Source organism: Lissotriton helveticus, chromosome 1_1 (assembly GCF_964261635.1).
Source record: "Lissotriton helveticus chromosome 1_1, aLisHel1.1, whole genome shotgun sequence".
Classification (NCBI taxonomy): Eukaryota; Metazoa; Chordata; class Amphibia; order Caudata; family Salamandridae; genus Lissotriton; species Lissotriton helveticus.
In genome coordinates, this window is record NC_136057.1 from 890258624 (window position 1) to 890286263 (window position 27640).

General features: G+C 48.1%; 1 protein-coding gene across 1 annotated transcript in view; it reads left to right on the forward strand.

Moving 5' to 3' along the window:
* Positions 1-27640, forward strand: part of ARID2 (AT-rich interaction domain 2) — a 1386754-nt gene that overhangs the window by 1356783 nt on the left and 2331 nt on the right. The gene's annotated exons all lie outside the window — the stretch shown is intronic.

Below are 27640 nucleotides of genomic sequence, written 5' to 3' on the forward strand. Positions count from 1 at the left end.
CAAGTGCCTTTCCCCAGACCATAGGGAAGAAACCTGCCCAGCCTGCGCCCAGTTTCGGTCGAAGAAAACGATACGGATCCGACGGGCCGCTAGGTAAGAGATGCAGCGACAGGCACCGAAACCGGACAACATCTTCGATGATGACCAAGAACTACCGGAAGCTCCAGATTCGGACCTAGAGATCGTCACCGTCGAGGACTACTCGGACTCCGATGACGAGATCCCGCCGTACACAGCCCCCGACACCAATCAGCCCGTTATCAAAGGCTCCGGTCGAGGCATCGCCAAAAGGCCTTAGCCAAGATCCGAAAAAAGTTTCACCAGCCCCGCCATCCGGCTCGGCTCCGAAACCAAAACCTTCAGAGACCCCAGGGCCAAGTACCATCACCCCTAAGAAGGTTCCAGAGCCAAAGAAGGTCGTCGACCCGAAGGGCGTCGAACCGAAAAAGGCCGTACAGCCCAAAAGCGTTGAACCAAAGAAGACTGTCGACCATAAAAAGGCCGCTCAGCCAAAAGGCGTTGACCCCAAAAGGCTAGTCAAACCAAACAAGGACATACAGCCAAAGGGCGCCCAACCAAAAAAGGTCGCCGACCCGAACAAGCCCGCTGTACCAAAAAACGTCGACCCGGCAAAGGTCGCCGACAAGAAGGGTGCCGTACCGAAGCCCGTAGCACGGCCGGACAAGGCTATCGACCCGAAAACAGGTGCTCCGAAGACACCAGTCGATCCAAAGAAGACCATCGACTCTGAAAAGGACAAACAACCTAAAAAGCCTGTCGAGCACAAAAAACCTGTCGAGCCGAAAGATCTGGTCGACTCGAAAAAAGGGCACGAGCCGAAGAAAAGCAATAAAACACCAAAAGTTGTCGAAAAAGAAGGTGTTACCGACCCAAAGAAGTCTAACACTCAACCAAGGACTGTAGAGGAAGAACTCTTCCATCCAGATCCATCAGACGACCAAGCAAAAATATATATTAACCCAGAGACTGGTAAAGTCACAATCCTGCACAGGAAGAAGAGGCCACTGGACACTGGCTCTCATTCCCCTATTCCATTGAAGAAGAAGGACTTTGGGACTTCTCCCTCCAGGCCCTTCATCCCTTTCTATCCTATCATGCCTACTACACCTTTTGCTCCTTACTCTCCTTCTCACCACGGGGACAAAGAGGGGAACACAGGGGAAAATCCACAGCCAGAATATAATTTTCCACAAGATCCTCAACCACAAGAGGAACCATGGGAGGAGCCAACAGACCCATACAACACCCATTCCATCCCTGATGTACCCTCTTATCCAACTAGGCCGTCACCTACTGATGACACCATTGTCTTCAACCAACTCATAGACAGGGCAGCGCAGTACCACAACGTAGACATGCATAATGACCCGGTTGAAGACGACTTCTTAGTTGACACCTTCCCCACTTCAGAAAAGAGTGTCAGAACACTTCCTATGTTAAAGGGAGTGTTAAAACACGCACCTGACATATTTAAGGATACAGCCAGGGCACGAGTAATCAATCCCAGGATAGAGAAAAAGAGTAGAGCAGCCCCTACAGACCCTACCTACATCATAGGGCAGTTACGATTAGACTCACTCAATGGCTAATGCACATAAAAGGACCAACTCCCAAACAATGGGGGAAGCACCTCCCCCCGATAAGGAATCAAAGATACTAGAGGCGTCAGGTAAAAGGGTAGCAGCACAAGCCTCCAACTCATGGAGGATTGCTAATACACAAGCCCTACTGGCGCGTTACGACAGGGTACATTACGAGCAGCTCAACACCTACCTGAGCCTTTTAAAGCACAAGCTGAAGACCTCATACAGGAGGGGAAATTCATTACAAACGCCTCCATCAAATGTGCACTTGACGCAGCAGACACCGCAGCCAGGTCAATTAACACTAGCGTCTTGCTACGCAGACGTGCATGGCTGCGCATTTCAGGCTTTAAGAACGAGGTGCAGTCCACCATTCTTAACCAGCCAGTCAATCAGGACTTTCTATTTGGTCCTGCTGTCGACAACATTTTAGACAAAATGAAAAAAGACACAGAAACCGCGAAATCAATGGGGGCATTACAGTTTCAGCAACATAGAGGCTCCTTTTGACGCTCCTCATACAGAGCAACTACACGAGGAAATACCTCACAGACGTCATCCTTATACAAAAGCAACACACAAGATTCCTTCACCAAAAACTCAAACAGGGGAGGTTATAGGGGCAACAATAATAAGGGAAGAGGACGTGGAGGCAATAACACCAGAGCCTCCACTGGCACAAAACAGTGACTTTATCACACTACCTCCAGACCACCTAACACCGGTCGGAGGCAGACTCCAACAGTTCCTACCTGTCTGGCACGCAATTACCACGGACAGGTGGGTGAGAGAAATTATCCAGTATGGTTATTGCCTAGAACTGACTTCTACACCACCAAACATACCAACCAGACACCGTCCGATGTCCACAGAACACATCACCCTGCTCCAACAAGAGGTGAAATGCTTGCTGGAAAAGGGGGCCATAGAGCCAGTCCCTTTCCACCAGCAAGGGACAGGAGTATACTCCCTATACTTCCTTATTCCCAAGAAGAACGGTTCCCTCAGTCCAATATTGGACCTCAGACCCCTAAACCAATACATACTGTCGGAGCACTTCCATATGATCACACTACAGCAAGTGCTCCCGTTGCTACAACAAGGAGACTTCCTAGCAACACTGGACCTCAAGGGTGCGTATTTTCACATACCTATCCATCCAGCCCACAGAAAATATCTCAAGTTCACAATAGAGGGGCAACACTACCAATTCAAGGTTTTGCCCTTCGGGGTTACCACGGCTCCAAGAGTGTTTAAAAAATGCTTAGCGACAGTGGCAGCACATCTCAGAAGGCAACACATCCATGTGTTCCCTTATCTCGACGATTGGCTAATACAAGCAAAATCGTACCAACAGTGTGCAACACACACGTCTCAAACACTTCAGTTGCTGCACAGCCTAGGGTTTTCGATAAACTACCCAAAATCGCATCTGCAACCATCCCACACACAACAATATCTGGGAGCCACTATAGACACCTCCGTGGCAAAGGCATACCCAAACTCAGCGAGGATAGCCGGCATGCAGATGCTTATTCGCAAATTTCAGCCACAAACTCTCTGCCAGCTCGAGTCTTTATGCAGCTCATAGGCATGATGGCCTCCTGCATGTTCATTGTCCCCCATGCCAGACTTCAAATGTGTCCCTTACAAGAATGCCTAGCACAGCAATGGAACCAGGCTCGAGGACAACTAAAAGACCTAGTGTTGGTAGACAGTCGCGCTCACAACTCTCTGCAGTGGTGGAACCCACAAAACCTTTCCAAGGGGCGACTGTTCCAAGAGCCGGTTCCACAACTAGTACTAACAGCGGACGCATCACTGACAGGCTGGGGGGCCCATCTCCTTCAATACACAGTACAAGGGCTCTGGACAACCATACAAAAGAAACTGCATATCAAACAACTAGAGTTGCTAGCGATATTCCTAGCCCTGAAAGCATTCCAGAAATACTTGTACAGCAAGACTGTGTTGATCCGGACGGACAACATGACCACAATGTACTATATCCAGAAACAGGGAGGGACACACTCTCCACAGCTGTCCCACCTGGCACAGAGCATATGGAAGTGGGCAATTCCCAAAAACATTTTTCTCCTAGCAGAACATCTTCCAGGGAAGGACAATCAGATGGCAGACCTGCTCAGCAGGCACAGCCAACAACTACACAAATGGGAGATTCACCCCCAAGTTCTCCAGCCATTCTTAGAAAAGTGGGGTCACCCAGAGATAGACCTGTTTGCCACAAAAGAAAACTCGAAATGCCAGTACTTTGCCGCCAGGTTCCCACATCCGTTGTCACAAGGCAATGCGATATGGATGAACTGGTCAGGCAGATTTGCGTACGCTTTTCCCCCAGCACCTCTGATTCCGCTGGTGGCACGCAAACTGCGGCAACACTCACTCACACTTATCCTAGTTGCTCCCACATGGGCGAGACAACCATGGTACACAACGTTCCTAGAACTCTCAGTAGTTCCTCCTCAAAGACTGTGCCTTGCACCTCATCTTCTAACTCGGAACCATGGAGAAATCAGACACCCAGATCCCAATCAAATGAACCTAGCGATCTGGCTCCTGAAGTCTTAGAGTTTGGATACCTTAACTTGCCTCCAGACTGCATAAACATTATTAGGGAGGCAAGACGACCAACTATACGAACGTGCTATGCAGCTAAATGGAAGAGATTTGTTATTTACTGCAACAATAACCAAATCAACCCATTAGACGCTTCCATACAAAACATTATATGTTACCTGCTGCATCTACAAAGATGCAACTTAGCATACTCTTCGATACGACTACACCTAGCTGCTATAGCAGCATACCTTCAAAATAGGCAACATCTTTCACTGTTTAGAGTGCCAGCAATCAAAGCCTTCATGGAGGGGCTTAAAAGGGTGATCCCTCCACGACATCCCCCTTCCCCAGTCTGGAATCTAAATATAGTACTTACCAGACTTATGGGACCTCCCTTTGAACCTCTCCACTCATGCGAACTGCAATTCTTAACTTGGAAGGTAGCATTCTTGGTTGCCATTACCTCACTCAGACGAGTAAGCGAATTACAAGCACTAACAATTCAAGAACCTTTCATGCAAGTACATGCCAACAGGGTGGTTCTTAGAACAAACCCTAAGTTCATGCCAAAGGTCGTATCCAATTTCCATATTAATCAGTCAATAGAACTGCCAGTATTCTTTCAAAACCCACAGTCGGTAGCTGAGAGAGCCCTACACACACTAGATGTAAAAAGAGCTCTCCTTTATTATGTAGACAGAACCAAATCATTTAGAAAGACAAAGCAACAATTTTTTGCTTTTGCACCACAACATAAGGGAAATCCAATATCAAAGTCAGGAATAGCCAGATAAATAGTTAAATGCATTCAGATATGCTATCAAAAAGCGAAACGCACTTTAACCGTCCCCCCAAGAGCACACTCTACAAGGAAAATGGGGGCATCCATGGCTTTCCTAGGGAATATTCCCCTTGAAGACAATTGTAAGGCAGCCACATGGACCACCATACACACTTCCACAAAACACTACTGTGTAGATGTGCAAGCAAAACAGCAAGCTGTTGTAGGCCAAGCTGTCCTCAAAACTCTTTTTCAAACTGCTGCAGCTGGCACAGGTAACCACTGTGTAGTATTTTGGGTTGTATTTGCCTCTGCTTGTTGCGAGGTTGTAACTATGGAACTCTGTATTCTTTGTATTCTGTGGGGAAGCTTGGGATTGTACTGGGGTTCTATAGATGGACAGTTGCTCCGGTTTGTACTCTGAGTTGTTGCTCTGCTTGGCAGTCCACTCTACATTGATTAAACCTAAGAAAGAAATCAATTAATGACTCTTTCCATATGTCAATACGACACACCGCTAAAGGAGATACTGCTATACAGTCTATGCACAGATATGAATTCAGCAGCCCACATGCCTCGAACGGAATATGCTACTTACCAGTATGCATCTGCTCTTGGCATGTAGGGCTGCTGACATTCATATCGCCCGCCCTCCTCCCCGGTGCCTGTCGCAGCTGCAGCATTTTCTTTTGCATTGCCATCTCTTACTTTCCTATCTCCATCTCTGCCACAATGGCGAAAAACAGTCTGAGGATGGAGAAGATGCCCATGCGCACTCTAGTCCAGGGGAGGAGTCACCTATCTCGTGATACTTCGAAGACTCTTCCAGGACAACAAAGTGCAATCATCCGGACCCAAGACTAGGCGGCGATCTATGCACAGATATGAATGTCAGCAGCCCTACGTGCCAAGAACAGATGCATACTGGTAAGTAGCATATTCCTTCTCTTCCAGGGGATCCTCATCAAAATCATAAGCACTGAATATTCCTGTGTGTGTGTGTGTGTGTGTGTGTGTGTGTGTATATATATATATATATATATATATATATATATATATATATATATATATATAATGTATATATATAATTTTTCCACACATCAATGCTGCCTCCAATAAGACAAAAAAGGCCAATCAATGCACTGACAAAATTGTTTTTGCGACCATAGAACATAGACAACAGGAGGAAAAGTATCACTTGAACTCTCTTTAACCCGTTCTGTGCTCCCGTCGGCCATTGGCCGATTTCAGCACTACCTCCCTACCGACGGAGCCCCGCCCACCTAATGGAACGCCCGCACTGCGTTAAAATAACGGCCGCAGTTAAGGCGTTAATGAGTAGAATTCAAAAATCTCCATCTGCAAAATAGCAGTCATTATTAGCCTATAGGCTGCATTGAACAACACTAGCATAGAAAATGAAAGCAATTGTAAACATAAAAACTGGCACCGTGCCAGCCATGACCTCCAGCTTCCCATCATGCCTCAGGGGTGACAGGTCAGTTCTTTCCGGCTCCTTCATTGAGGCCCTGGACTTTTCAGCTCTGACTAATTTTGACTTTTTGTCAATAATTCTCACTTTTATTAGTGATTCTTTTTCCTTTCACTTGCCATTTTTTACCTTGTAGAATGCCTTCTCTTACTCCAGTATTGGAACTTTCATAGATTCCCATTGCTTGTATCATTCCCCGTCGTCGGAATGGGAGCCTCGGTAAAAAAAAAAATATATATATATATATATATACCTAGGTAAATACACCCTAGTAGGAACAAAAAAATAAAAAATAGGCCTAGGCCTCATTATATTTTGTAGCCTATAGGTGTCCTTATGTAAAAAGACCCAAACTCAGCCTAGCAACCAATCAGAATAGCCTCACCCTGTGGAACCTTCCTGAGAAAGCTCAGAACCTCAGATTTTCTACCGCATCGTTGGTGACAGGGAGTCTCCTTAGAGCTCTGCTCTAACTTCTACTTTGAGGTATTATTTAAACTGTTTTTCTGACAGGATTTGTTCAAGATTTAACTATGGCTGATAAGGAAAAGAAGAGCCTTTTCAGGCCTTGTGCCACTTGTGGCAAAAAACGACTTTATGTTGAGGACAAACATAAGGATTGTATATATTGTTTGTACCCTGATCATAAGGCAGAAGATTGTAAAATATGCAGGATGATGTCTGTTAAGACCCTTCGTGATCGTGAAGGACGATTACTTATTTGGCTCAGGAAATTGGAAAAGAAGGATGTAGTGATTTCAAGTGATGAGGAGGATGCCAGGTCAACATCTTCTAAAACATCTCTAAAAAGGGGTAGATCATCTGTGGAGGTATCATCTGAACCCCCCTCTAAGGCTGTGCGTGGGACCTCTGATAGGTCTGGCAAGCCAGAGCCTGGCGAATCTCCTCACGGAAGTGTAAAGGAGAGGGAAATGCAAGCACTTCAGGTGCAGAAGGCAAAACTGGATGAGGGCTCGGCTGGGCCTATTCATCGGGAGAAAGTTTCTAAGTCCTTCAAGAAGACAACTGTAGAAGTCTCCACAGTGGTTAAAGAAGGCTCTAAGGCCTCTTCAGTGACTTTGTCTCCTCATCCGTCGACGAGCCATCCGACGACGACGAAGACGTCGACGACGAAGGTGTCGACGAAGACTTCAACGACGGTGCCGTCGACGAAGACTGGGGCGACGACAGCGTCGACGACGTTAACTACGTCGACGTTTACCACCTCGTCGACGAGAACAATTCAGTCGACGATGACAATCCCGTCGACGATGACAATCCCGTCGACGATGACAATCCCGTCGACGATGACAATCCCGTCGACGATAGTCTCGTCGACGACGACGAACCCGTCGACGGTGACGATCCCGTCGACGGTGACGATAATCCCGTCGACAGCTCCGTCGACGATGGCAAGAAATCCTAGGGTTTTAGTGGACTCGTTTATGATTCCGTCGACGGCAGGTGCAAAGGAAAGCACCAGGAAACGGAAGATAACTCCTGACATGACTTCACCTAGAAAGGTGGATTCATTACCTCCAGCACTATTATTGGATGAAGAGGACTACTCAGAGGAGGAGAATGAGATGTATGGAGATGCATATAGTCCATCACAACTAAATCTGAAATACCATGATTCTGACCAAGATGATGGGTATTATTATCAGCAGGAACAGCGACAGCAAGACCAAGTCGCATACCAAGAATCCCAGGGGCAGCAGGGCACTGTTACTATGCCTATGAGTCTGCTGACAGACTTAAGAGCTATGCTGGAAGAATATAGAAGCAGACAAGGGTCGCAGCCAGCGGAAAGTCAAGTGCAGGTTCAGCCACAGGTGATGGCAACTCAATATGTGCCTCCTTCACATGTGGATGAAGAGAGGGAATATCCTACACATGCACCTCACCGGGATGACACCTCGGATGAGGATGGAGCAGGTGACAACCAGGATCAAAACCCAGATAGTGAATGGAACCAGTATATTATTCCGGATCCAGCTTCTCCGGTGCCTGACCCGATAGATTCACCTCCGGCGGAGGTGGGAGGTTTCTTTAGCTTAATGGAGAGAGCCACGGCGCGCTTTAAACTAGCCATGCCTTCAACATCGACGGATTGTTTTTTATATGATTTTAAAGAGGCTTATCGTAGGGCAGTGCGTTCGATTCCCATTTTAGACCATATATGGAAAGAGGGAAAGAAAGTGATGCAGGCCCCGGCTACGGTCATTCCCACCTTGCCACGCCTAGAGAAGAAGTATAAAGCTCCTGATGACAGTCCCGCCTGCTTGATTGGACAACCCCGACCAGACTCGGTCATATCACAGGCAGCACAGAAGAAATCGCGAAATCCTCCGGCCACCCTCACAACTCCACCAGACAAGGAGGGTAGAAGGTTAGATAACGCTGGGAAGCGTTTTTCATCAATGGCTAGCTTGCTAGTCCGGGCAGCCAATGCCCTGGCGATTCTAGCAAGGTACGACCGTCAAATGTGGAGTGATATTGCATCCTATATTGACCTACTGGAGGATGACCCTAAGGCTGAAGCACAGAAACTTCTGGAAGAGGGACAACGTTCTTCTTCAGAAATGATTGACTGTGCGATGGACATTGCAACCATTTCTTTCCGTGCTCTGGGTAGCGCAGCTGTTCTTAGACGGCAGGGTTGGCTACGAGCTACTTACTTTCGACCAGAAGTTCAAAATAAGATTCTGGACTTACCCTTTGATGGGGACATGTTATTTGGAAAACATATAGATGACACGCTCCAAGGAATAAAGAAGGACACAGAGACGGCTAGGGCTCTTGGTACCTTACAATATAGGAAATCACCGTTCCGTGGGGCAAGAGGAAGAGGCTTCACTTCCACAAGAGGTGGTTATCAGCAGCAAAGGTACTCGCAGCAGTCGCAGTCGTACAGACCTCAGTACGGCAATCAGTATTATCAGCGGCAATCACAAGCTCAGTCTTTCTCTCGTCAGAACTCTCGTGGACATCAAGGGCGTCAAGGCAAGGACGCTGGCAAGCGTCAATAGCGGCCTCCTGACTCTGCCAACTGTTCCTCCGCTCCATGGATCTCCAGTGGGCGGCAGGATAACTCAACATGTGAGCAGCTGGGAAGAAATAACATCGGATCAGTGGGTGTTGAACATCATCCGACATGGGCATACGTTAGAATTCCAGGAAATTCCACCTACAAGAGCTCCCCACGCCACTACTTTAAAACATCTAAACCTTCTGCAATTGGAAGTTCAACAAATGCTTCGGAAAGGGGCGATTCAACGTGTTCCCCTATCGCAAAGAGGAGATTTTTTCTGATCCGCAAAACAAAGGAAAAGTGGCGTCCAATCCTGGATTTGAGGGAGCTCAACACCTATCTCTTAAAGCTGTCGTTTCGGATGATTTCACTCCAGGACATATTGCGCCTCCTGAATCCAGGCGATTTCATGGCTACGTTAGACCTGGAGGATGCCTATTTTCATATCCCAATCCACCCAGCTCACAGACGTTTCCTTCGATTCACAGTAGGCAAGAGTCACTTCCAGTTTATGGTGCTCCCATTTGGATTAAAGTCCGCACCCCGGATATTTACAAAGGTGCTGGCCCCAGTAGCAGCGTTTCTGAGAAGACAGTCGCTGGAAGTATTCCCGTACTTAGACGACTGGCTGCTGAAGGCACCAAGTTTCCAAGTGGCAACAGAGGCAGTGAAAACATGTTTAAGTCTCTTCATTCGGCTGGGTTTGCAACTCAACAGAGAAAAATCGGTTCTTCAACCGGCGGGTACGGTGAAGTTCCTGGGAGCAATACTCGATACTCATGTGTGCAAGGCCTTCCCTTTGGAAGAGAGACAAAGGAAACTCGCGTCTTCAGCCACTCGATTGCAAAAGAAAACTTGGATGACAGTCAGGATGTACAAATCTCTTCTAGGGTCGATGTCATCCTGTATTGAATTGATTCTGCACTGCAGGCTGCGAATGCGCCCCTTACAAGAGGAACTAGACAGTCAGTGGAAGCAAGTGGAAGGGTCTTTCAACGACAGGGTAACTGTCACCCAGCAGATGAAACAGGCGGTCTCATGGTGGATGAAGAAATCTCACCTCTCGGTGGGTCTCAGTTTCAGGTCGGCGCCGGCTCCTCGCGTCATTACAACAGACGCCTCCCTTCAGGGTTGGGGAGCGGTCATGCAAGATGTCCAAGTCAGTGGACACTGGACTCCAAAAGAAAGCTACTTGCATATCAATGTTCTGGAGCTACGAGCTATTCGGTTGGCAATGTTGGCTTTCCTTCCAAAGATTGCAAATTCTACCATCCTAGTGCGTACGGACAACACCACCGCAATGCATTATGTCAACAAGCAGGGAGGCACGAGATCGCCACTGCTTTCTCAGGAAGCCCAGCTGTTATGGGAATGGGCAATCTCACAGATCATCATGCTTGTGGCGGAACACCTTCCAGGAGTATGCAACACAAAAGCGGATACGTTAAGCCGCCTGAGGGCAGTATCGCACGAGTGGGAATTGGACAATGCAGTGGTCAAGGACATCTTCTCCCGCTGGGGAACCCCAGTGATCGACCTGTTTGCCACTCCGATGAACAAGAAATGCCGGTGTTATGCAAGCAGGGAACACCATCGAGGATCACTGGGAAATGCCCTTTTGATGACTTGGTCCGGCGCATTTGTTTACGCCTTTCCGCCATTTCCCCTGATCCCTCGAGTCCTCAAGAAACTCAAGATGGACAAGTGCAGAATGATACTGATAGCGCCCACCTGGGCTCGCCAGTTCTGGTTCACGGAGTTGCTTCTTCTATCAGAGGAACAACCCATTCTTCTTCACTCCAACCAGGCTCTTCTATCAATGTCCAACGGCCAGGTTCTTCACCCGGACCCGAGCTCGCTTCAATTGACAGCATGGCTCCTGAACAGAGAGAGTAAAAGGATCTAGACATTCCGGAAGAATGCAGGAACATTTTAGGACAAGCACAAGCTCCTAGTACTAATAAAACGTATAGAGCGAAATGGAAGAGGTTTTCTTTATGGTGCCAGAGAGAAGGAGTGCATCCATTCTCATCAGCTCCGCATCAACTATTGCCATACATTCTTTCTTTGGCAAAGGCAGGTCTGGCTCATGCGTCCATCAAGGTACACTTAGCGGCTAATTCCAGGTATAGAAGAACGAGATCTGGTCCTTCTCTGTTATCAGCAAGAGTGATAAAACAGTTCCTGAAAGGATTCTTTAGAGTGTTTCCGCCAGTTCGGCCTCCACCTCCGGTTTGGCATCTGAATGTGGTCCTGGCTCAACTGATGAGATCGCCATTTGAGCCGATACATAAGGCAAAATTGAAGTTCCTGTCATGGAAGGTGGCGCTTCTTCTGGCACTCACCTCGGCAAGGAGAGTGGGGGAACTTCAGGCCTTCACTATCAAGGAACCTTACTTGCAGTTCAAAAATGATACCCTGATCCTCCGAATGAACCCCAAGTTCATTCCAAAGGTACCGACAGACTTTCATCTTAATGAACCGGTGGTTCTGAACTCTTTTTTTCCTCGGCCTTCAACTCAGGCTGAGAGGACACTTCATTCTCTGGACGTTCAGAGATGTTTAAAATTCTATCTTCAACGCACAGCTGGTTTTCGAAAGACGCCCCAGCTGTTTGTTGCTTTTGGAGCTCCAAGGAAAGGGTTTCCTTTGTCGAAGCAGGGGATTTCCAGATGGATATCGAGTGCGATCCGTTTCTGCCACCAGGCGGCAGGCAAGCCGTTGGAAGGGCAGTTGAAGGCGCACTCCACAAGATCGATCTCATCGTCTACAGCACTGTTTGCGGGAGTATCGATAAAGGATATTTGCAGAGCGGCCACCTGGAGCAGTATTCACTCATTCACGAGACACTACTGCCTTGATGCGGCTGCAAAAGGGGATTCGGCTGTTGGTCAAGCAGTCCTGAGAAATCTCTTCCAGTAAGAGGTGAGCTTTCCTCTCTTCCCTCCTTCCTGTTTTTTCTCACATTTCGTTGATTATGCTAATGTTACTGATTGATGATTATGATGATCTGTTATATCATTGGTTGATAATAGTTTGGTAACTATGTACGAAATGTTTGAGGCATGCTAACTGCTATCTACTCTGATACAAGCAATGGGAATCTATGAAAGTTCCAATACTGGAGTAAGAAACAAGTTACTTACCTGTAACTTTAGTTCTCCAGTATTGGTAACTTTCATAGATTCCCATGCGCCCACCCGCCTCCCCTAGAAAAGCTCACTTCTGGTCTAGGTGACTCTGTAGCAATGCAACGGCTACGAAAATCTGAGGTTCTGAGCTTTCTCGGGAAGGTTCCACAGGGTGAGGCTATTCTGATTGGTTGCTAGGCTGAGTTTGGGTCTTTTTACATAAGGACACCTATAGGCTACAAAATATGAGGCCTAGGCCTATTTTTTATTTTTTTGTACCTACTAGGGTGTATTAACCTAGGTATATATATATATATATTTTTTTACTGAGGCTCCCATTCCGACGACGGGGAATGATACAAGCAATGGGAATCTATGAAAGTTACCAATACTGGAGAACTAAAGTTACAGGTAAGTAACTTGTTTCTTGTGGACCCTTGTCCCTCCTGTGGCAAGAATGCCAAGACTGACACACACTGTGTGTGTACTCTGCCTACCTGAATCTCACTCCTCTGACGCTTGCCAACACTGCAAAAAGCTCTCTAGGTGAACTCTCAAGGATAGGGAGAGAATTTGTCTCTAAGGCCTCTCAGAGAAGCAGATATCTACTTCCAGAGGAAGATCTCCTGTGAGGTAGAAGTAGAAGAGGTCCAGATCGACGTCCAGAAGTAAGGTCCTGATTTGTTCCCCATCAGCGTCGAATGGACCTCCAGTGGCGAAGAAACGAGTACCTTCGCTGTCGAGACCTCCACCATCGACTGTATCGGTACACCTCACGTCGTCCAAGAACAGACCACCCGATCCGCCTCCTCCATTGATACCAACTCGGCGGCGTTCAACATCGAGGAATCGGTCTCCGTCGGCGTTGCCCCAATGGTCGACGTTGAGGCACTGGACTCTGTCAGCAGCATCACATAGACGTTCGACATCGAGGCATAAGACTCCATTGATGTCTGATTAGACGGTCGACGTCAAAGCACAGGACTCCGCAGGCCTCCTCACATAGACACTCAACGTCGAAGCACAGGGCTCCATTGGCGTCTTCACATAGGCACTCAACATCTAGGCGCATCCCTCTGTCGATGTCAATCAGGCAACGATCAATGTCAAGGTCCAGATCCACACCGGAGCGATGTTAGTCAACTTCCAGTAGACATTCGCCTTCGGCAACGCATCGCCCGACGTCAAGATATCGGTCTCCGTCGGCATCTGTTCGATCGACGTCCAGGCATACGCTGTTTAGATCGACATCGAAGGCTATAACACAGCCAGTGCACCACTCTCGTCGGTTTCTTCTCTTCCAACGTCAAGAGTTCAATCGCCTTTGGTGACCCAAGAGACGCCGACTCCACATTCGACATCAAGACACTTGCTCCAGTCGACATTGACCCATCATTCTGTCCAGTCAAGGTCAAGATGACCGTCGTCATCAACCTCGAGGTCGCCGGAGGTTATCCAATCGACGCCGAGCAGCTCAGCGTCATCTCCTGAATGTCCCTGTCCACAGAATAATGAGGTCCCTACACAAGAGGAGACAAGGAGGCAAAAATTACCCTCTGTGCATCTCTCTCCTAGTGGATGTTACCACTGCATCACTGGCAGAAATCCGCAACGGGGCAGGTACGGGAACCACAGGAATACGCCAGCCCCCTGCACAGGTCACTACTGGCTTGTCTGGTTCAGACAGTAGATCTCTTGCCTACCACTCCCTCAAGGGTTCGAGATCAGGATCGTACAGTGACAACTTCCTCAAAAAGGTGATCTACATCCCGTGGGCATGGGAGAAGCTTTTTCCACCTTGGCCCCCAAACTATGGAACTCGCCCCCCCCCTGAACTTGCCAGCCAACCCTCACTTATGATCTTCCGTAAACTCCTGAAGACCTGGCTCTTCTCCCAGGCGTTTTAATTTCTGTGGTATCTGCCTTGTGTTATTTCTGTCTGTATGTTGCCTGCGCCTTGATGCCCTTCTGGGTTAAGTATGCGCATTACAAGTCATTCATTCATTCATTCGTTCGTTCGAGCCGATCCCCCTCCAGACTCTGTGATCATTGCGGCGGCTAAAAAGACAAACACAGTTGCTTTCTCTCAACAGTGCTTCCTGATAAGGAAAGTAGAGCACAAGAGTCTTGGAGAAGAAACGTTTGTGGTACTTTGGCCTCCATGCTGAAGGTTTCCAGCACATCCGCTCTATTGGGTGCTATGATAGGGCTTTGTGGGACTCTTTAGAAACATTTAGGGACAAACTTCCCAAGGAGTACCACAGAGATTTCGAGGAGGTGTTGCAAGAAGGATGTTTGATGGCTAATCAAATCATTAGTGCTGCAGCTGATGAAGCAACCCTATCTGCTCATTCCTATGCACATGGGATCTGTGCCAGACGTTCATCCTGGCTTCGGCTTACTGCACTAAAGCCCGAAGCTCTGCAACGGACCTTAAATCTCCCTTTCTCAGGATCTTCCTTATTCGGCATGCGTACAGATGACGAAATTTCAAGAATGAAATTGGAGCTAGACACCTTGAAAACGGTAGATCTTGGGAAGAAAAAGGAGTTCAGGTACAGGCCATACGACCGCCGCCCATTCCATCAGAGGGTTCAAATCCCTCAGTGGCAGAGGCAGCAACAGCACCAAGCCAGAACCCACTATCAGGGGTGTCGCACCCCCAGAGGGAGAGGAGCTTCACGTCAATCTGTTACATCAGCAAAAGCCCTATCAAAACAATGATCATTCTCTTCCCCTGTCACTGTTCCCCACTCCAGTGGGCGGAAATATAGCCAACCACCTGGAAGAGTGGGGCTGCTTCACAAACGATTGATGGGTATTAAGTACGCTGCTGAATGGGTATACACTATGTTTCCGTCATCAACATCTGATGTTCGCTCCAGTAAAGACTGCGTGCTACCAACTGCAGGTACCACAAAGAAAGTATCAACCCTCCTATGAAAACTAGCAAAAAGTTGCTATATCTCTCGTAGTTGAGTATATTCAAGGTATTTTCTAAGGAGAAAAAAAGGTTTAAAAAAATCAGAATTCAGAACTATCCTGGATGTGCGCCTCTCAACAAATCCATCCGGAAGGAAACATTTTGTTGGCTCTCTATCAAATATATCCTTATCTCCAGCAAGGGGACTGGATGTGTTCGATAGACCTGCAAAATGCATATTTTCACATCCCAGTCAGCCGACGCCACCAGAGGTTCATGCGCTTTCTGGTGGGAGCCAAGCACTATCAGTTCAGAGCTCTACCCTTCCGGTTGAAGTCAGCACCCTGAGTGTTTACTAAGTGCATAGCAGTACTAGCAGCTACTTTAAGGCAACATGGAATGTTTGTTTACCCTTACCTCGACGACTGGCTTCTGAAGGGCCCGTCTCCCCAGTGTGTGAGGGCCCACTAGCAACAATGTCTAGCCCTTTGCCAACAGCTGGGCCTTCCTGTCAGTTTCGAGATGTCAGTTCAACATCCTACTCAAAGAATCCACTATCCACTCCGTAATAGGAAAAGTGTTTCCTTCAGGGGAGAGACTATCATCCATCACTCTGAATTGCCAGTAGATCCTTCGCACTACCTTTCCTTCTCTCTGACAGGTTGCCTCTCTCCTAGGGTCGATGGCATCCTGCATCTTTCTCATCCCTAACGCCAGGCTGAGGATGCGTCCTTTACAGCAGGATCTGGAAGACAAATGGGATCAACAGACTACTCGATGGGATGACAAGATCCATCTGTCGAGAGCAGCCACATCATCCATTCCATGGTGGATGCGACCGGAGAACCCTTGGTGGGAGTTCCCTTCCATCAGCCTCCTCCAACACACTCGCTAATCACAGGTGCCTCTCTCCTGGGGTGGGGAGCGCATATGGGCCCCTCCAGACTCGAGGCCGGTGGTCGGCCAAATAAAAGACGTACCATATGAATATGCTGGAGCTAAGGGCTGTGCACTTAGCCCTCTAAGCTTTTCTAACCTCTATTCAGACCAGCTCCGTACTAGTCCAGACGGAAAATACGACCACCATGTACTATCTAAACAAACAGAGAGGGACTAGATCACAATCTCTGTTCTTGGAGGCTGAATCGCTCTGGCATTGGCTCCTAGCAAGGAAACTGTCGATTACAGCGATACATCTAACAGGAGAGCAGAACTCTCAAGCAGATTCCCTAGTCATAACTTCGGCGATCAACAAGAGTGGGTTCTACACGACGAAGTGGTGGAAGGCATTTTTCGAGAGTGGGGTCGTCCAAACATTGATTTTTTTCGCAGGTAAGACAAACAAAAAATGCCACGTCTTTGCGCCAAGGTTCTATCGACCCTGGTCGAGAGAGAATGCCCTTTTGATCAACTAATCAGGGGGCTTGGTTTACGCTTTTCCCCTCTTCCTCTTATCCCGAAGGTCGTAACCAAGCTCTCCCACCCCAAGGCGAGAATGTGTGGCTCAATGGTTAGAGCGGCAGACCCTGATGCAGAGATCTAGGCCGGGACCAGGGTTCAATTCCCCACCTCGGCGGGTCTTGGGCTCAAAATTCCACGGACCTGATAACTCTCGCCTCAGTGCCTATTCCAATCATGGAGTCCCACTCTGCAACTCTGGGCAATAGCTTGCTTAATCTCCACAACGGCCCCCACAACGCTAAGGATGCCTGGCCTCCACCTTGGGGGTGCCCAGGAGTGGACACCTCCCAGGGAAAGCCAGGATGGGTTTCACAGCGGTATTCGTACAAGCGCCTTGAGACCCTTACGGGTGAGTAGTGCGCTATACAAGTATCAATTTACAATTTACATTTAATGATTCTGATCACTCCAGACTGGCTACGACAGTGGTGGTGCAAGACCTCCTACACCGATCTGAATGTCCACACAAGAGGCTGCCATGCAGACCGGCCCTGCTGTCCAAGATGAACGGGCGCATTCATCACCCCAACCTTCCCTCACTGAACTTGGCAGCATGGCTCCTGAGGTTCTCCAGTATGGACACTTAAGACTTCCTCAGGACTGCATCAGCATTTTGAAAGAAGTGAAAAGGCCTTCTACAAGACACTTATGCATTTAAAAGGAAATGTTTCTTTTTGTGGAGTGTACAGAATGTTTTATAGCCTACCAAGGGGTAAGAGGAGGTATAATTTTGCCCTATCTCCTCCACTTAGCCAGGTCAGGCCTCAAATTCTCTTCCATGAGGGTACACCTGGCGGCCGTCACGGCATACAGACAGTCTCTTTCTCAACCTTCTTTCTTTCAAGGGTTAAAGAAGGTTTACCCTCCTATCCGAACTCCTTGGTGGGGCACAAGATCAAAAGAGGGCTAGTTCTTCAATATCTAAAAAGAAAGGGCCCCACTGTAGCGTTACTTCAGGAGACACATTTGGTGGGTACGACCTGTAAAGCACTAGACCGCTGGGGATAAAAGATGGCTGCTCATGCGGAGTTCACATCTGGATCAAGGGGGGGTGGGTATCCTGGTGCATAAAAGCTCTCCCTTGGTGATAAAGCAGGCTTGGACTGATGACCAGGGCCGCTTTGCAGCACTGTCATGTCAATGGGAGGGACGAATGTAGAACATGGTAACGGTATATGTCACCCCGGCGCTTCATCGTACAGCCTTTCAGGATCTTGGGAGGTTCCTACTGGACCTTCCTGACGGAGAACTGATCGTAGGCGGAGATTTTAACGCAGTGATAGACGCTACTCAGAACCGCAGTCCGCCCAGAGACACAAATAGGTCAAATCAGGCCCTGAGGGAATTCCTAGAGGCAATCGGGCTAACAGACATTTGGAGGGTCGAGCACCCTACCGAACGCCAGTACACCTTTCACTCTGGGGTACACAACAGTCTTTCCCGAATAGACCACATACTCACTCTAGCAATAACCCCGGAAAGGGTAGATAAGGTAGAACACTTGCCAAGAGGCATCTCAGACCACTCACCAATTCTGTTCATATACACCTCACAGATTCCTGGCAGGAAAAGAGTTTACCCGCTTTATCCGGGGTATTTGAAGGTCCCTAAGATTGTAAAGGCCCTGACAAAGTCCACTAACCAATACTTTGCTGAAAACACACAATCAGTAGAATCACCGGGCATCTTATGAGAGGCATACAAGTCGGTAATTAGGGGACAGGCCATATTGGTCATCATGAGACAAAAACAAGAACACAAGAAGAATCTAGACACCCAAGAAGAAGCAGTAAAGAAGGCGGAGGTGGCACACGCCGCAAACCCTAATGAGGACACGACGCAAGCCCTGACATTAGCAACCCAAGAATATAGGGCCTATACGTGGGAAACCGCAAAGACCAGGCATTGTGATACCCTACATAGACTGTATGAATTAGGGGATAAGACTGGAAGAATGCTTGCATGGTTGGAAAGGCGAGAGAAGGCGAATAGATGGATTTCCCAACTGGCGTTAGATTACGGTACTATAACGACTGATCCCCAACTCATAGTAGAGGACCTGGCAACCCACTACAAACAGGTTTATACACCATGTGCCACAGCCACAATGGAGGAAAATATACAGTTCCTCCGAGACATTAAAATGCCTACATTACCACCGGAGGGCATGCAAGAGTTGGAAGCAGACTTTACAGCTGAGGAATTGGGGATAGCACTGACAGCACTTCACACCGGAAAAGCAATGGGACCCAATGGTCTGCCGGTAGAACTATACAAAAAAGTGGCAGGGAAGACCACGCCTCATCTCCTCAATATGTACAATGAAAGTCTAGAACAGGGGATGTTGCCCAAAGATTGGCCACAATTGTGGCAATACACAAACCAGGTAAACCTGCGATGGTTAGCTCTTCCTACCGCCCAATATCCCTAATAAACGCTGAAGTCAAGATAATGGCCAAAGCACTGGCACTCCGCTTGCCGCCACACCTTAAAACACTGATTCACCCAGAGCAATCTAGATTTATACCTGGACACAACACCTCCCTTAATTTACAACACTTGCATGGAGTTCTGGCTCGGATACCAATGATTCAAGAGGATGCGGCTATCCTCTCACTGGATGCCACGATGGCATTTGACCCAGTGGAATGGCCGTTTATGTTCGCAGTACTCTGAAAGATGGGGTTCGGCCCAAAGTTCTGCAAGTGGATCGAATTATTATACACAGCGCCTCTGGCGCAGGTGGTGGCAAATGGGCAGATATCACGAGAGTTTGAATTGGGGAGAGGGACGAGACAGGGTTGTCCGCTGTCTCCGCTCCTCTTCGCGCTAATACTGGAACCGCTGGCGGCATGGGTAAGACAGGATCTGTCCATCCGTGGGATGAAATGGGAGGCAGACTGGGAAGACCGGATTTCACTCTACGCGGATGGCGTGTTAATATACTTAACGTCCCCGGCAAGATCGTTGGTGTTCTTGCTGGATATCTTTACAGCTTATGGGACAGTTTCAGGTTACACTATTAATTTGACAAAATCACTGCTCTATGTGATACATGGCCCTATTCCCAGTCTCCCCCGGGGCTGCGAGTTACAAATCGTGACCAGAGGATTTAAATATTTAGGAATATATGCTACCCAGCAGGAAACTATTTTCATAGAGGAAAACCTGATGCGGCCGCTGGCAAAATTCCGGGCAGATGTTAAACACTGGAAATCCCTTCCGTAGACGTTGCTGGGGAGGGCGGCACTTTTCAAAATGCTGCCGTTGCCTAGGTTCCTCTACGCCCTTCAAAATACCCCATTCCCAGTCCCCCCCTCTTATTTTAACGCAGTTGAAGCCGAAGTATCCACATTGCTGTGGGATGGGAAACCGGCCTTCATATAACAGCGCAAACTAGTGCGCAGCTGGTACGATGGAGGAATCGCATTACCAAATATTAAAATATACTGTTGGGTCTCACAATTGGTGGTGATCAACCAGTGGCTCCACGTCCCGCGGGATGACCCAGCGTTCAGACTAGATAGATGCCTCCTGCCCGCAGACCGTCTAATGAAAGCCCTTTACTCCAATAAGAGATGAAGTACACTCACGGGACCAACGGCGCACACAATTAAAATATGGCACACAGCACAAAGAGCGCTGGGCTGGGAGGGCGTACTGACACAAGCCACACCACTCAGGGAGACTCGACGTTTGGGCACCCTGGCTAACACTAAGGGCTTTAGACAGTGGGACCACATTGGGATTACAAAAATAGGGGATCTATGGGTGAAGGGTCATATTCTTCTCTTTGAAACGCTGCGGGAAAAATATGGGATGGCAGAGACAGAACTCTATCGCTATATTCAAATTAGACACGCACTCCAGAGCGCTATTCCCCCAGATGCCCAACTAGCTGAGACTTCTCCCTTGGAAGATAGACTCCTTACGGATTACATGAAGAAAAAGGCCATCTCCCAGACGTATTGTAAGACAATTAACAACCAATCAGACCCCACGGAGACACTGAAAGAGAGATGGCAGGCTGAATTGGGGGACATGGAAGAATCAGACTGGATGGATGCACTGGCTTCTGCCCAGGAGGCTGCGATACCATCTAGGCTAAAACTCATACAACTCAGTTTTGCACCGTATATATTATCCACGCACCACATTACACAAGCTTGGACACCCCCCCCGATCCACTCTGCCTCAGAGGTTGTGGGCACACTGGAACATTTTACCACATAATATGGGAATGCCCGCATATACATTCTTACTGGGAGCGAGTGATGTCTGAGATCTCGGGGAGGGGGGGGCGGAAGCCCCGGCAGATCCCAGATGCTGCCTCCTAAATGTTTGGCAACCTACTGATCTAAATTTGGCGCTACAAAACTGGGCCACGCTTGGGACAACGATCGCAAAGCGAAATATAGCCAAGAACTGGGGTTCTGGGGTGCCACCTACACACCAACAATGGGTAAAAGACATGGATGTTGCAATGGTGGCAGAAAGGGCGGTCTACACCAATAGGGGGTGTCCCAAAAATGGTCCAAAATATGGGAAAAGTGGATTGAATTCAGGGGGAATATATGTGAACCTCCACAAACTAACTCAACCCCCGATGCAAGTCCATGAAGTGTGGAAAGGGCCACAGCGGGCGAAATGTAGATGTGGAAGCAGGGGGTTCGCAATGCGAGGGAGGTGCTGCATGCAGTGGGGAAGGTTCTTAAGATACAATGCATTTGCCAAGTGTGCCGTACGATATGATATGTACAACTTAACTTCGGACGGAGATATTTATTGTTGATTATTCATGTGATGTAAACGACAACGCAATAACAAAATGTTTTATAAAAAAAAAAAAGGTAGGCCAAGCTTCCTTGAGAAATGTCTTACAATGCTGAATCGGCCATGATAGTTTTGGTTGGTTCACTACTCATTTATCTGCAGGCGGAGGATGGGCTTGCTACTCGATTCAGTGCTTATGAGTATTGATGAGGATCCCCTGGAAGAGAAGGATAAATTACTTATCTGTAATCCTAGTTCTCTTCTAGGGGTATCCTTCTCAAATTTATAAGTAACCCACCCGCCTCCCCAGGCGTATTAGATAATTCTTCAAACTGTATCCTTGTGCCCTAAACTTCAGGTATCCACAAAGAACAGCTGACCTAAATGTCACCCCTGAGGCATGATGGGAAGCTGGGTGTCATGACTGCCTTAAAGGCACTGTGACAGTTTGTATGTTTACTATTGCTTTCATTTTCTATGCTAGTGTTGTTCAATGCAGCCTATGGGCTAATAATGACTGCTGTTTTGCAGATGGAGTTTTTTAAATTCTACTCATTAAAGAGAGTTCATTTGATACTTTTCCTCCTGTTCTCTATATTCTATATTATATGGTGGCAAAACAGTTTTGTCAGTGCATTGATTAGCCTTTTTTGTCTGGCTTCATTGATGTGTGGAAAAATGATATATGTATGTATGTGTATATATATATATATATGTGTGTGAGTGTTTTAGTATATACTTTTTTTTATAGTTTTCCGGGGTCCCCGCGCATGGGCGGGAATATTCAGTGCTTATGACTTTGATGAGGATACCCTTGGAAGAGAACAAGGATTACAGGTAAGTAACTTATCCATATTTTGAACCATTTACAATGATTATACAGGTCATTGGCCCATTGCCAAGCCCTATGCCCAAAACTGCTACCCACTGTTTTGGGCTATCTTTAGCTGGCTGAGGAATTGTACCTCCCAAACTAGCTGTACATCACCAAATGCGGTCTTCAGCTAATTCCAGTTGATATGGGTGGACCAGAACTGGGTGCAGGATTTGGAAAAGAGAATGTGAATGTAAATAGCTGTATACTATGTTCCATTTACAAAGATTATATAGGTAATAAAATATGCCTTAAGCAATACGTTGATTAAGAATGTTTAGTTACACCTCTACGTTGAGGATCTTATACAAAAACAGCTCAAACCCAGGGGGTTATCCAACTATTTCTCGGTGGAACAGGCTCACCGAGTACCCGGAGGAAAGGCCAAACCAGGGGCTCCACCTCGCCCCATTTTGACGCGCATTTTCAACTTCAGGGACCGAGACGCCATTTTACAAGCAGCTATAACGCACCCGCCGATCAGAATCGACAATTCAGACGTAAACTTCTATCCGGACTACACAGCGGCAGTAGCCCAACAGAGGAGGGGCTTCATGGATGTAAAGAAAGAACTGCAAGCCCGTGAACTTAAATATTCAATGCTCTTCCCGGCGAAGCTTCGCGTAGAATCGGAAGGTAAAACATGGTTCTTTGACTCGCCAAGAGACGCCCAGGATTGGCTGGAGGGCTGGAGACCGGCTAGAGGACCCAAGAACCGCGACCCACGGCGGAGCAACGGCAAACGGAGCCCTCAGATGACTGATGGAACTGAATAGGCAGGTGCTACCCTGCAGCATACACGACGGACAATTTAGTGACGGCCGAATTGGACACGGATGGCTCGGCTGTGAACTGCACCCTTATCCTCAGATACGGCAAAGAGACTGCCAGCGGCTGAAAGACTATTTGGCAGTACCTGACATTGGCGAACAGGGTAAGACTCAGACCCGAGACATGTGCGTCGAGCAGGTAAGGAACCCTGATCTAACAGACATTGCATAATATTTGCGGTGAGAGAGACTCAAAGAAGACTACAGACGTCTCACCCCCACGAACAATGCTCATAAGATGGGACTATAAGCACTCTGCTCAGTTTGGGGGGTGGAAGGTTCTTTATCCACCGGGCAGGGAGGGGGGCAAGGGATTTACACACAATATGTTTGTTATGTTTCTGTTCTAGGTTTATGGCTTGGCTAGCTTTAGCATACATACATGCCGCACCCAACATGGTTCTTCCTCATATACTCAGACATACGGCCTCAGCTGAGGCCAGCTCACATCATACATTCAGCGCTGCATACAAACACTTCACCCACCCAACGGAACGAAGGTTCGAAGATTGGGTTTCCTCCCCAGATAGCGGCTTGATACTGGCTCTGACACGGATACACTCCGCACCACTCCGGACATCCCTTTGTACTGAACACGATGGGGGATGACAACTTAACGGGCTTAGATCCCCAATTGAACAAATTGACCTCCCCACCACTATCAATTATTTCCTGGAATGTGAACGGCCTGGGACACAAAATTAAACGGGGATTGGTCCTACAATATCTAAAACGAAGGGTTCCCACGCTTGCCCTCCTACAAGAAACACACCTCGCGGGAAATGCCAGCCAAGCAATGAATCGCTGGGGGTTCAAAATGGTCACACATGCAGAGTTTTCCTCCGGATCCCGGGGAGTCGGAATCTTAGTAAGTAAGAAGGCACCATTGATAATCAAACACACGTGGGCAGATGACCAAGGGCGCTTTGCGGGGATTACATGTCAATGGGAGGGTAGGATATACAATGTACTGACGGTTTATATTCCCCATCGCTACACCAAGGGACTCTTCAGGATCTAGGGAAACTACTACTTGAACTCCCTGAGGGGGTGACTTTAACGCGGTGCTTAACACAGACATAGACCGTAAGCCTCCCCGAGACCCGAACAGATCGAGCCACCTTTTCAAAGAATTCCAGGATGCAATAGGGCTTTTTGATATGTGGCGGATTAAGCACCCTAATTAATGCAGCTACACATTCCACTCGGGAGCTCACAACAGTCTCTCCCGAATAGATAACATACTTACCTTAGCAATACCCCCGGAAACGGTGACATCCCTAGAACACCTACCAAGAGGGATGTCAGATCACTCTCCAAACCATCTCACCTATACCACACACCCCACTAGGCGACAGAGAATCTACCCGATTTACCCAGGTTACCTGCAGAACCCCAAAATTGCGAAAGCCCTAGACACTACAACCACGCACTACTTTGAAGAAAACCTGTCGTCGGTAAACTCGCCATCCATACTATGGGAAGCGTATAAAACAGTTCTCAGAGGACAGGGCATTTCCACTATTACAAGGCACAAAAAGGAACAAAGGGAGGCCATAGAACAACTAGAATCCGCAGTCCTTATGGCGGAATCAGCCCATACCTCAGATCCTACAGACGCCACGACACAAACACTTGCCCTGACTTCACACGCATACAGAGCATATGCGGAAGAGATGGTCAAAGGAAGGCACACTGATACCCTACATAGAATTTATGAGTTAGGTGATAAAACGGGGAAAATGCTCGCATGGCTGGAAAAAAAGGAAAGAGCTGACAGGTGGATAGCCCAACTGAAACTTGCAGATGATACACACACTACCTCTCCCCAAAGAATAGTTGAAGAACTAGCCACCTACTACGAACAAATATACACTGCGCGCAGCAGTGTGACGGAAGACGACCGCACACATTTCCTAAATGACATACCACTTGCCACTCTGTCACAGGAGGACGCACAAACACTTGAAGATGACTCAACGGTGGATGAATTAGGGAAGACACTCACAGCATTACACACAGGCAAAGCTCTGGGGCCCAACGGCCTGCCGGTAGAACTATATAAAACGATGGCTAAACGTCTCCTTCCCCACATGCTTCCCATGTATAATGACTGTCTCCCGCGAGGTAGGCTGACAGAAGAACAACGCTTGGCCACTATTGTGGCCATACATAAACCCGGCAAACCGACAGACCAACCGTCCTCCTACCGGCCCATTTCACTGATGAACGCAGATGCTAAAATTCTGGCGAAGCTCTTAGCGTTACGCCTACAACCACACCTCACACCATTGGTACACCCGGACCAATCGGGGTTCATGCCCGGGAGAAATACATCCCTCAACCTGCGACGCCTTAATGGCGTATTACACCGTATTCCGTTGCTGCATGAAGAGGCGGCCATTCTATCCTTAGACGCAACTATGGCATTTGACCTAGTGGAGTGGCCCTTTCTTTTTGCAGTGCTCCGGAAGATGGGATTTGGCCCCAAGTTTTGTGGCTGGATTAAGCTACTATACACAGCCCCCCTGGCGCAGGTGGCAGCGAATGGACATATTTCACGTACATTCACGCTGGGTCGCGGTACAAGACAAGGGTGCCCATTGTCCCCGCTCTTGTTCGCGCTCGTGCTGGAACCGCTGGCGGTGCAAGTAAGAACGGAACCGCAGATCCGGGGGATCACATGGGAACCGGGTTGGGAAGACCGTATCTCCCTCTACGCCGATGACGTACTAATTTATTTAATGTCCCCGACCGCGTCCCTATCCACCCTGCTAGACGTCCTGGAGAAATACAGAGAAATATCAGGCTACACAATTAATTGGGCGAAATCACTACTGTACGTACTCCACGGACAAACACCCACATTACCTCCTGCATGCACACTACAGATAGCGACCAGGGGTTTCCGATATCTCGGAATCTACGTCACGCCGCAAACTTCCATTTTTATGGAAGAAAATCTACTAAAACCACTACAGAGGCTCAAATCGGATGTGAAACACTGGCGCTCCCTCCCACTGACACTGTTAGGAAGAGCAGCACTCTTAAAAATGCTTTCGCTCCCCAAATTCCTGTACGCACTACAAAATACCCCGTTTCCGATCCCGATCACTTACTTCAAAGCGATAGATGCTGAAATCTCCTCTCTGCTATGGGACGGTAAACCGGCACGCATAGCACATTTCAAACTTATCCGTAGCTGGTACGATAGAGGGATCGCACTCCCGAGTGTCAAGCTGTATTACTGGGCCTCACAACTGACGATCGTTAACCAATGGCTGCATGCTCCACAGCACCATCCAGCATACAGCCTAGACAGAGCTATACTCCCCACTGACAAACTAATGAAAGCTCTCTACACCAACAAACAACGACATACACTCACTGGCCCGACGGCGCACATGATCAGGATCTGGCATGCAGCTCAAAGGGCCTTAGGATGGGAGGGGGTCTTTACACTTGCTACCCCTCTCTGGGATACACGGCGTCTTGGCACCCTGGCCAACACTAAGGGCTTCAGACAATGGGACCTAATAGGCATTTCAAAGATAGGGGACATGTGGAACCAGGGAGCAATTATCACGTTTGAGGCCCTGAAGGACAAGTACGGAATGGCAGACACCGAACTATACCGCTATACGCAAATCAGGCATGCCCTACAGGGCGCCATCCCTCCAGGGACCACACTAGCAGACTCCTCCCCACTGGAAGATAGACTCCTTACTGATCACCTGGAAAAAAAGGCTATCTCGCTTACGTACCGTAAACTCATCAATAATCTTCCAGATCCCATGGTGGTACTCCGAAGCAAGTGGGAGGTGGAACTAGGGGATATAGACGACGAAGACTGGTTGTATGCACTGGCTTCGGCGAGAGACGCCTCCATACCATCCCGGCTGAAACTTATACAACTAAAGGTGTTACACAGAGTATACTATACACGCAATCTTTTGCACAAACTGGGACACATACCGCAGCCCGACTGCCTGAGAGGTTGTGGAATGCGGGGTACATACTACCACACGATATGGGAATGTCCTATCATACAAACATACTGGACATCGGTCATGTCGGATATATCCGAAGCGAGTGAAGTAGAACTACCACCAGAGCCCAGGTGCTGTCTACTAAATATATGGTCCCCTACGGACCTT